Source organism: Gossypium arboreum, chromosome 10 (assembly GCF_025698485.1).
Source record: "Gossypium arboreum isolate Shixiya-1 chromosome 10, ASM2569848v2, whole genome shotgun sequence".
Classification (NCBI taxonomy): Eukaryota; Viridiplantae; Streptophyta; class Magnoliopsida; order Malvales; family Malvaceae; genus Gossypium; species Gossypium arboreum.
Window position 1 is genome coordinate 77,092,966 of NC_069079.1, and position 11,945 is coordinate 77,104,910.

The 11,945-nt window shown below is 38.5% G+C and overlaps 1 non-coding gene across 1 annotated transcript; it reads left to right on the forward strand.

The window, feature by feature from the left end:
- Positions 1–11,585: 11,585 nt before the first annotated feature.
- LOC128282725 (small nucleolar RNA R71) lies at positions 11,586–11,692 on the forward strand. Its single transcript, XR_008273080.1, has one exon. It is a non-coding gene; the product is annotated as a small nucleolar RNA R71 (small nucleolar RNA).
- The last annotated feature ends 253 nt before the right edge of the window (positions 11,693–11,945 follow it).

Consider the following 11,945-nt stretch of genomic DNA (forward strand, 5'->3'; position numbering starts at 1 on the left):
TAGAACCGAGCTTTCGTCAAATGAGTTTTCAATTGGTCGAAACTTTTCGACACTTTTCCGTCCATTCAAACTTGACATCTTTCAAGCGCTTTGTCATGGGTGTGGCTATCATCGAGAATCCTTTTACAAACCGTCAAGAGTAACCAGCAAGTCCCAAAAGCTCCGAACCTCAATAATATTTCTTGGAGGCTTCCGCTAAGTATGGCTGAAATTTTGCTCGGTCGACTCGAATACCCGATGCAGATACCACATGACCCAAGAAACTAACCTCTTAACCGAATTCACACTTGTTGAACTTAGCATATAACCGCTTATCCCGTAAAATTTACAAAGACTAATCTCGTGTGTTCAAATGTTCGTTCTCATTTTGCGAATAGACCAAAATGTCATCAATGAAGACAACTACGAACCGATCCAGATATGGTCCAAGTTCCGATTCATCAAATCCATAAATACCGCAGGGCATTAGTAAGCCCAAACGGCATCACTAGGAACTCGTAGTGACCATATCTCGCTCAAGGCGCTTTGGGTATGTCCGAATCTCGATTCAAGAATCGATAATAGCCCGATCTCGATCTATTTTCGAAAACACCGAGGTTCTTCAGTTGATCGAACAAATCATCGATACGCGGTAATGGATATTTGTTCTTTATCGCCGCTTATTAAGTTGACGATAGTCGATGCACGACCTCATAGTTCCATCCTTCTTTTCACAAACAACACCGGCGCGCCTGTATGAAAAAACTCGGCGAGCAAAACCTCTATCCACCAATTCTTGCAACCGAGCTTTCAACTCCTTTAATTCCGTTGGTGCCATACGATACGGAGCTATCGAAATTGGAGTGGTACCGGTACCAATTAGATGCTAAACTCTATTTCCGAACAGTGGCAAACCCGCAATTCTTCGGGAAAACATCCGTATTCACAAACCATCGCACAGATTCGGGTTTCTTTTCCGACTCCTTGTCATCGAAAGCACATACGCAAGGTACGCTTGCACTTTTCTTACATATTTCGGGCCAACATTGCCGATATTACGGCAACCCTTTAAGTCCGTAGACTCAACCCGAATTATCTCGTTATTCGCGCACCTCGATCGATAGTCTTGCCTTTGCAATTTACAACCGCATCGTGCATGGTCAACCAATCCAACCCAAGAATAACGTCGAATTCGCCGAACGGCAAAAGCATCAAGTCCGCGGAAAACAAGAACCTCGAAACACTAGGGACTTTTCTTACACACTTTGTTGACAAGCACGTAATGACCCAAGGGTTTGACACCGAATTACAAACTCGTGAGACTCAATAGGCAAAGTCTTATTTGGATGCTAAGGTTTCGCATATATAAGAATAAGTAGAACCAGGTCAATCAAAGCAATCACATTAGTATCGAAAAGAGTGAAAGTACCGATGATAACGTCGGGGAGGATGCCTCCTCTCGTCTTGGATGGCATATGCTCTAGCAGAGCGGGTCTCAGATCGAACAGCCGTGTCAAGTAGCCCTCTCTCGACTACCACCCCTACCTCCCGAAATTCTTGGTGGTCTACCTCTAGTCAGAATTCCACTAGGTCTCGCACCTTGCATCATATTCTTCTCATCAAGCTCTGTGCAATCTCTAATGAGGTGGTCCTTCGAACCGCATCCGTAACAAGCCTTATTGGTAGACTTACCCCAACATTCACCTATGTGTCTTCTCCCACATTGGGAGCATTTAGGTTTCTCTTGACGGTTATTGCCCACACTAGCTACCGAAGTAGCTCGGGAGTCCGTCAATGGTCGTGGTCTAATGGAAATCCCCGCAGTCGTCCTCGCTCTATTGGTGTCCTCCCTGAATTTCTTTACAGCCGAGAACGGAGCTTTACCCGTCGATCTTTTGCGATAGTCTCTAGCTTCAAATTCAGCCTTCTTCTTCTCCTTTCCAAGTTCCTCCGCCTTGCAGGCTCGTTCAACTAGTGTTACGAATTCTTTTATCTCTAAAATACCCACTAGTAGTCTTAGATCTTCATTCAATCCTTCTTCAAACCTCTTGCACATAGCAGACTCATCAGCCACACACTCCCGAGCATACCGATCGAGTCTTACGAACTCATGTTCAGATTCGACATCGCCATGCGGCCTTGCTTGAGTTCCGTGAATTCCTTACGCTTTTGATCGATGAACTGTTGACTAATATATTTCTTTCAAACTCCGCTTGAAAGAAATCCCAAGTAACTCGCTCGCTTGGGACTATAGAAATCAAGGTCCTCCACCAATAGTAGGTGAGTCCCGCAACAAGGATATAGCACACTTTAGACATTCATTGGGTGTGCATGATACCATCAAACACCGAATGGTGTTGTCAAGCCGTAACTTCGGCCCTTTCGGCATCATCGATAATTACGCCCTGAACTCTTCAGCCCCGCTTCCTAATCAAATCTACAGGTGGCTTACTCAAATTCACAGGTCGAGAACTAATGGCATTACGGGCTCTTGGGGTGGATTATTCAAATTCGGAATTGTTGGACAGCCGGATTGGTTCGGGCATATTGCGCGACCCACTCATTCATCATGGTAAAGAAGGCTTGTTTAGCCCCTCACCTTGATTATTCGCAGATGACCGAGGTTCAACAGCGGCGTCCCTTGTGCAGAGCAGCCGCTACACTTTCAACGTCATCCGCCAAGGTTCTCTCTACATCGGGATCCATTTACTAATCAAAACAACAAAAAAAACATTTTAACCGTTAGAAGTCATCACACATTTAAACATTAACATTAAGGCATGTATAGCTAGACTCAAACGTGCCATGGTAGTCCTAGAACCGACTAAACCATGGCTCGATACCAATAAAATTGTAACGCCCGAACCCGAGACCGTCACGAGTCGAACACGAGGTGTCACTGCACCTCAAACCACTTATTGAGAAGTTCGCACAAGCTTCCAATCTGTGTGCTAGTCACTTCAAAAATCATAACTTGAGTTTTACAACTCAAAAATCAGCTTTGTAATTTGTTTCTGAAACTAGACTCATATTTCCATCTACATATTTTTTTTCTAGAATTTTTGGTCAAGCCAATTAGTACATTTTATTAGTTAAACTCTCCCATGTTACAGGGGCCGACTGCACTGACCTTCATACGTTACAACTCGAATAACTCCCTGTGCAGGACTTCAATACGGGTGCCGTTTATTTCTATAGAAACTAGATTCAAGGAGGAATTTATACATATATGGTATGACTCCTAATTATTTCTGGTTAATTTATAATGAATTTTCAAAGTCGGAACAGGGAATCCAGAAACCGTTCTGGCCCTGTTTCACTAAAACCCAAATATCTCTTAACATACAACTCATATAACCGTTTCGTTTCTTCCATATGAAAATAGATTCATCAAGGTTCATTTAAATAATTTATTCACTATTTAATTCCATTCCTACTATTTTTAGTGATTTTTCACATCCACGTCACTGTTGCTGCCAGCATCATTTTCTAGGGTAGACTTTCTCTAACACATAGTTTCTATGATTCCACCACCCTTTTTTTTTATATATAGTCCAAAATATAAGCATGATGACCCATTCTAATGGCTGGTCAATGCCAAACACTTCCATGCCTCTTAATGAGCATATACATACCGAATGATTATAACATTATGCTCAAAACATTTATAAGCCATTTTCGCGTGGCTATTCAAAATTTTACATACCAAGTTCAAACAAAACATAATAGCCTATACATGCCGAAATGTTTTCTTAAACCATCTAAGAAGAAGATACCAAAAAGTCGCTAGACGGTGTGATGACTTCGATGACAGTCCCGAGCACGCAAAATGGATCAAGAACCTAAATAAACAACAAATAAGCACACCAAATGAGTACATAACTCAGTAAGTCGTAAGCACTACTCTACCATCAACAATAACAATCATAAGTGAATAATCAAATAATACAAAATAGATGTTTCCAGCCATAACAAACTATACTGCAATTTCTAAAATTTTTGGTTCGGTCTCATGCCAAATCCTTCAACCAAATCAAACGCCAAGTCAGCCCAATCGATTTGGATCCGTTTCCTCAAGTTGGAACAACGATGCACTAGATAATTTTATGCGTACACCGTACAATCCCAATTTCGATATTTAGTTAGTAACTCAATCACTTACCTCGTTCATGCACAATTTATTTCCACAACCGAATGTGGCACACATAGTGCTTATTATGTTCGCACACATAGAGCTATAGCAAATCGCACACATAGTGCTATAGTAAATCGCACACATAGTGCCATAGTAAATCGCACACATAGTGCCATAGTAAATCGCACACATAGTGCCATAGTAAATCGCACACATAGTGCCATAGTGAATCGCACACATAGTGCCATAGTGAATCGCACACATAGTGCATTTGAGATAGCCTCATTCCTCAACCTTCCAATCGGCACACATAGTGCCACATAGTCTTTGCACACATTGTGCCTTATGTCAATTCATCATGGTAAAGCAATTTACTAAATTCAAATTGTACATATAATCATATTAATAAATAGGAGAATCACTCCAAAAATATCTATCCAAGGAGTTCTCACAACAAGTGCTTAAAGACTTACCTTGCGCTGAGTATAACTGTTCCGACCCGGCTACTGATGTCCTTGGCTTTGCCCTTGCTTGTTTTTCCTTCTTTAACTTCTCGCTTAATAGATAAATAAACTAGTTTAATCATCTTGCTATACATTTATAGTTCAATTACACAAGCATATGTATATTTGTAGATTCGCAACCCTCTTACTAATTACTCATTTAGTCGATTATACACATGATTAAAGGTAACATCATGAATGGGCATACTTATATATATATATATATACATACCCGATTGTGCACAAAAAAGATTTGACTCAACCTCACCTATGTACTCCCTTTGATGGCGAATATATATATATGTATAGTGTCATCTATAACATCATCTAAACACCTAAATTCTTCTAATGCACACTTGACCAACCTTTTTTTTTCCAATCTAGCATAGCTTCACCTCCATTTGTGATATCATATAAATTTGCACGTTGCTACATTTCTTAGGTTCAACATCTCTATGCCCATTATGGCCACTCCCTAACCCAATTCTAAATATCGGCAACATCCCTTTCAACTATGTTAGCCGAATACTCCTCCCTTCTTAGTCCCAACTTCGCACCTCCAACAAAATGACTAACATCTTCACTTTCATGCTAACATAACAAGCAACTTAGTTCATCCACACAACTAACATGTCAATAGCATCAAGGTATCTACTAATTTTTTTTGTCAAATCCCAACTCTCCAACAACCCCAAATCCCACCATGGGTTAGATAGAATTTAAACTAACAACCAACAATACACATGAATTTAAAGGAATAACTCCAACATACCTCAACTTGGATACTAGTATGGCCGACTTCTCCAAAGCTTTTCTCTTTCCCTTCACTTGGTTTTTCTACTAAGAGGTAGCAAGGATGAACACCTATTTTTTTTTTGTTCATTTTCCTATCATTAATCTTTATTTCCTCTATTTTAATATCTTACCAACATTAAATAATTATAACAACATGATCTTGGAAAGATGAAGCCATGCTTGGCCGGCCACTCAACTTAGTTTGGGGCATTTTGACATGCAAACCCAACTTTTCATAATTCCATACTATTTGGTCCTCACTTATTTACCTATCAAATTTTCTAAGTCTCTCAACTAAATCCTTTCGAGCAAGATTCACATTCCTAAGATAAAAATTGAATCACCAAATTTTTATACTAGTACTACCACACATATAAGGTATGCAAATAAAATTTTAACTAAATTTTATGACTCGGTTTTGTGGTCCCGAAACCACATCCCGACTAGGGTCAAATTAGGGCTGTTACACTCAAGCTCGACTCCGGTGACGGTTTCGGGCGTGGGGGCATTACAGAAAGTCTCTATTGTATAAAGTCATTTAATATAGATAGTCTTGATTATGTTATTAATTAAATGATGCAATTTATGAATGTACATGCTTGCCTATGTGTGTGGTTGAATTAAAGCATGACATGGGCCTTGTAAGCTCTTTTTTAGGGATAGCTTGAATGTGTTTGAAAAAGTTTTAAATTAGAGTGAAATTATGAATCGATTTTATACGATGATTAGTGATTAAGTTCGGTAATGCCTCGTACCCTGTTCCGGCGTCGAACACGGGTAAGGGGTGTTACAAATGGCTATCAGCTTTTGTTGTTTTCCAATATATGAAGTTGTTGATACAAGACCTCTAGAGTATCGACCACCTTCTACTCAAATGCATTATTAGAGGTTGATAGAGCAAAATCATTGGGCCTGGGTGGAGAAGATGTCGGGGAAGGATCTAAATGTCGTGTCAGTTCCTGGCAAGAAACTTTTAGAGCAATGTGCTTAGTTAGAGCACCTTTATTAGGGATTTAGTCTTCATTGGATTGAAGAGGAACATTAACCTTCTAATAAAGCGCAGTGATAAGCGATGGAAAGTTCAAGGTACCAGCATTTTTCTGAGCACAGTGGTGGACCTCTGGAAAGATAATGTTCCCAACATTTATCTTTCATCCCACCATAATCGAATGGAGTAGCAGCAAATGGTCCTTCGAGATTGTAGAATTGTGGGTGGATGGAATGAGACGATTTTTTAGGAAATGATACCAAACCCTGTAGTGGGGCTTTAAAGTTACCCTGTCAATAGTGTAGCAATCATTCCTTGAGACCGACCATCTTATTCCCTTAACACAGACATCAGTAAGCACATGGTTTAATCTTTCTACTGTCATTGTCTGGACAAAATTAGCGTGTTCATTAGGACCATCAGACAACCTGTATTGTGTATTTAGTGAGTCGGCATCAAACAATTCTGAAGCACCCCGTACATATATAAAATCATTTTCAGGGTAAGTAAGGTGAGCCTAGAACTCCTTTACTACTTTAGGGAAAACATCGTCAAGATGGAGACAGAAAATCTAACATCCATGTTGCTCCACGACTGAGGAAATGGCTTTAGTATAGCTTATAAAAGGGTCATCTTGAACAAATTGCCGTGGAAAAAATTTGTTCTCATGCCATCATTTGGTCTTTTGTTTGTACAGCTTAGCATTTTCATAGGCTTGAGTTTGAAATTCGTCAATCTCATTCAGCTCTAGTAAGTGATTGTTTCCAGTAAATTTCCAATCCATATGCAGTTTCTTGATTATGCTAAATGGCTTGTGTTCCAATTCAATAGGCAAGTGGCATGGTTTACCATAAACAAGCTGGAAACGTGACATACCCGATGGTGTCTTGAAAGCTATTCGATATGCCCACAAAGTTTCATTCAGTCTTGCTGACGAATCTTTTCAGTTGTGATTGACTACCTTCTACAGAATTTGCTTAACATCTCTATTAGAGATTTTTGCTTGTCCATTCAACTTGGATGATATGCTGTAGCAATTTTATGTCACACCCCATATCTGTTTAAAGCATTGGCAACTAACTTCCAATCAAAGTGTGAACCTTTATCACTGATTAGAGCAGGAGGGGTGCCAAACCATGTAAAAATATTTTTATGAAAAAAGTTTAGTACTGATTTGGCATCATTTGTTGGTTGAGCAGCAGCTTCAACCAACTTTGAGAAATAATCAATGGTGACCATTATATAGATATTGCCCCAAAATGATGGAAATGGCCCCATAAAATCAATTTCCCAAAAATCAAATAGTTCCACTTCTATAATACTTTGCAAGGGCATTCCATATCTCCTAGATAGATTTCCAGTTCTCTGATAGTGATCACAAGCCTTACAGAATTCATGAGCATCCTTAAACATGCTCGGCCAATAAAAACCAGACTGGAAAACTTTGTAGAGTTCACATACCCCTAAAGTGGCCTTCATACGGTGTTGAATGATAGTGGTGTAGAACACTCTGAATTTCATCATCTGAAATACATCTCTGAATGTTTTGGCCTACACACTGCTTAAATAAGAGTGGCTCATCCCAGTAGTATTGCTTAACATTGTGGAGGAATTTCCTTCTTCCTTGACTAGAGAGCTCGGGTGGTAGCAATCCATAGACTAGAAAAATAACAATATTATCATACTATGGTAATGCCATGGCAACAAACAACTATTCATCAGGGAATTCATCTTTAATCATCTAAATATTGCCATTTTCATTTCCTATTTCCATGCGTGATAAATGACCAGGCCTTTGCTTTTCTGCACCTTTCCTATCTCTAATATTTAGATCAAATTATTGCAGCAGCAATATTCATTGAATTAATCTGGGTTTGGCATCTTTCTTGGTCACCAAGTACTTAATAGCAGAGTGGTCTATATACACCGTGACTTTAGTGCCCACGAGATAAGCTTTGAATTTGTTGAAGGAAAATACTATAGCTAACAACTCCTTCTCAGTGGTGGTGTAATTTAGCTATAAATCTATAAGCGTACTACGGACATAGTATATAGCATAAATTACTTTAGCTTTTATTTGTCCCAGGACTGCTCCTACGACAAAGTCACTTGCATCACACATCAGTTCGAATGGTAAAGTCCAAACTGGTGCAATGACTATTGGTGTTGTGATCAATCGCTTCTTCAATTCCTCAAATGCTTGCAAGCATAGCCCATCAAAATTAAAAGATCTGTTTTGTTCCAATAATGTGCAAAGAGGTTTGGATATTTTGGAAAAGTCCTTGATAAATCGATGATAGAATCTTACATGACCGAGGAAGCTTCGGATACCTTTTAATGAAGTAAGTGGTGGTAATTTCTTAATAACACAAATTTTTGCTTTGTCAATGACAATTCCTTGGTGGAAAATCTTATGTCCCAGAACAATGCCCTCACAGACCATGAAGTGGCATTTTTCCAAATTTAGCACAAGATTTGTTTCTTGACATCAACAAAGAACTAACTTCAGATTTTATAAACAGTCTTCAAGTGTATATTCAAACACTGAGAAATCATCCATAAATATTTCTAAGAATTTCTCCACCATGTTTGAAAATATTGCCATCATGCAATACAGAAAAGTTGTTGAGGCATTGCATAATCCAAATGGCATTCTTCAAAATGCAAAAGTTCCATATGGAGATGCGAATATGGTCTTCTCTTGATCAGTAGAAGCTATGGCAATATGATTGTACCTCGAGTATCCATCCAGAAAACAGTAGAAGGCTTTCCCTACTAGTCATTCCAACATTTGATCGATAAATGGCAGAGGGAAATGGTCATTCTTTATTGTTTTGTTGAGTTTCTAGTAATCCATAGAAACCGTCCATCCCGTGATAGTACGAGTGGGAATAAGTTTGTTGCTATTGTTTCTTACCACAATGACACTCCCATTTTTAGGTACACACTGAGCAGGTCTCACACAAGAACTATAAAAAATTGGGTATATGATTCCAACATCCAGCCATTTGATAATCTCCTTTTCACAACTTCCTTCATGATGGGATTCAGTCTCCTCTACCGCTCAACAGATTTGCCATGGCAATCCTTCAGTTTTATCTTGTGTATGCAAATTTTTGGATTGATCCCTTAGATATTTTCAATTGACCACCCCAAGGATTTTTTATATTTCCTTAAAACTTCCAATAATTGAGCCTCTTGATTTGTTGTTAACTCAGCCGAGATAACTACTGGCAATGTGTTGTTATCTCCTAAATAAGCGTACTTCAAACTTAATGGAAAGGGCTTCAATTCCAGGCTAGAAGGGTCTTTTTACGAATGGCCGAAGAGGTTTAAAAGAACGGTCGGATAGATTTAATGATTTGAAACTTCTCCTTGGTAAATTTCCAATTTGTTGAACTTCCATCAGTTTATTAAGATTTGTAATCATGTCTGCGTCAATTAACTTACATACATCTGCATCATTTTCTAAATTGTTAGAGCAAAAATCTTCAATTTTTTCTTGTACTACTGTATTGATAATCTCAATACCATGGCATTATTCACCATTATCTGCACATCTCATAGCATTAAAGACATTAAAAGTTAATTGTTGATCGTTAACTCTTATAGTTAATTGACCTTTTTTGACATCAATTAATGTTCTACCCATTGCGAAGAAAGGTCTCCCAAGTATGATTGGTACCTTTTTATCAGCCTCACATTCCAAAATAATAAAATCAGCTGGAAAACTAAATTTGTCGACTCTTACTAGCACGTCTTCAATTTTACCTTCTGGATGTGCATAGGATCTATCAGCTAATTGCAGTGTGATAGTTATAGGTCTCACCTTTCTTATTACAAGCTTCTTGAAAACATACATAGGCATTAGATTTATGCTTGCACCCAAATCACATAAATGCTTTGCCTAAATAATTATTGCCAATATAGCAGGGTATAGTAAAACTCCCTAGATCCTTCAGTTTTGGTGGCAATTTGTTTCTGAACATTATTGTGCACTCTTCAGTGAGAACAATAGTTTCAAATTCTCCTAACCTTCGCTTCTTTGATACAAAAACTTTAATGAACTTGACATAGTTAGGCATTTTCTCCAATACTTCCACCGATGGTATATTAATATGTAATTGTTTCAGGACCTTTAGAAATTTCTTGAATTGAACATCTTGCTTGGATTTTTGGAACCCCTGAGGAAAAGGTGGGGGTGGCCTTCTTTCCATTTATCTAAATTGTTTTGCCATGACATTTTTATCAATAATACAAGTTACATCTGCTTCAACATTTTTTTGGTTGCTCTTTTCCTTTATAGCTTGCCCCCTACTTATTCTCAATTATTTTCATTTGCAAAAGTTGAAATTCCTTCTTTAGTAATGGTGTCATTCACAACTCCTGGTAGCTGAGTACCACTTCAAAGTGTAATGGCTTTGCACTGGTCCTTCTCTGATCGAGAACTCGCAGTGTCACTCGACAATTCTCCTTGCTGTTTGGAATTCAATGTAGTGGCAAATTGCCCTACTTGATTTTCCAAAACTCTTAAAGATGCAGTTTGGCTTTGAATGATAGCATCATTTTTGGCCATATACTTTTTCAATAAAGCTTTCATAGACGAAGAACTTGAAGCTGAATTTTGCTAGGCATTTTGCCGTGCCAAAGATTGATTGTACCCAGTTGGTACACTCATAGCATTCTATCGAATGGCATTACTGGCATTTCCCACCCCTTGATTACACCAACTAAAATTAAGATGTTGTTTCCACCATGGATTGTATGTGTTGGAGTATAGGTTTTTGTTGTTGCGATTAAAATACCCCATGTAATAAACTGAGACTAGGTTCGATGGGCATTCATCAAAAACATGATCTTCTCCAAAGTAAACACTTGCTAACTTTGCTACTTTATTTCCTACACTGTAGATGGCCTTTTCAACATTTTAATCATATCTATTAAAGATGATACCTGAGCTATTAGAGATGTAATTGCATCAAGCTCCATTGCTCATGCAACTCTTCTGCTAGTTCCAACTCTGGTAGTGGGGTATTGATAATCGTTATTTGTTATCCTTTCCATAATTTCATAAGCCTCATTGTATGATTTATCGAGTAAAGTCCCATTGGCAAATGCGTCGACAACCATTCTCGTTTGAGCATTCAATCCATTGTAAAACATTTCCATTTGCATCCAATGCAGGAAACCATGCATCGAGCATTTTCTTAATAGCTCCTTGAATTACTCTCATGCTTCATATAATGTTTCATCCTCTAATTGTCTAAACAATGTAATGTCATTCCTTAACTTGGCATTCATGTTAGGAGGATTATATCTTAGCAGAAGCCTATGACACAATTCATTCCACGATGCCACCATACTGACAACAATGCATTTAACCATGCTTCAGCACAATCTCACAGTGAGTAAGGGAATAACTTTAGACGTAGAGCATCTTTAGGAACAGCATGCTACCTGAATGAATCATAGACTTCTAGAAAAGGTCGTTAGCGGAGTCGTGGACCTTTTGTAAGCAATCCACTGAACTGCCTTACAATTTGCA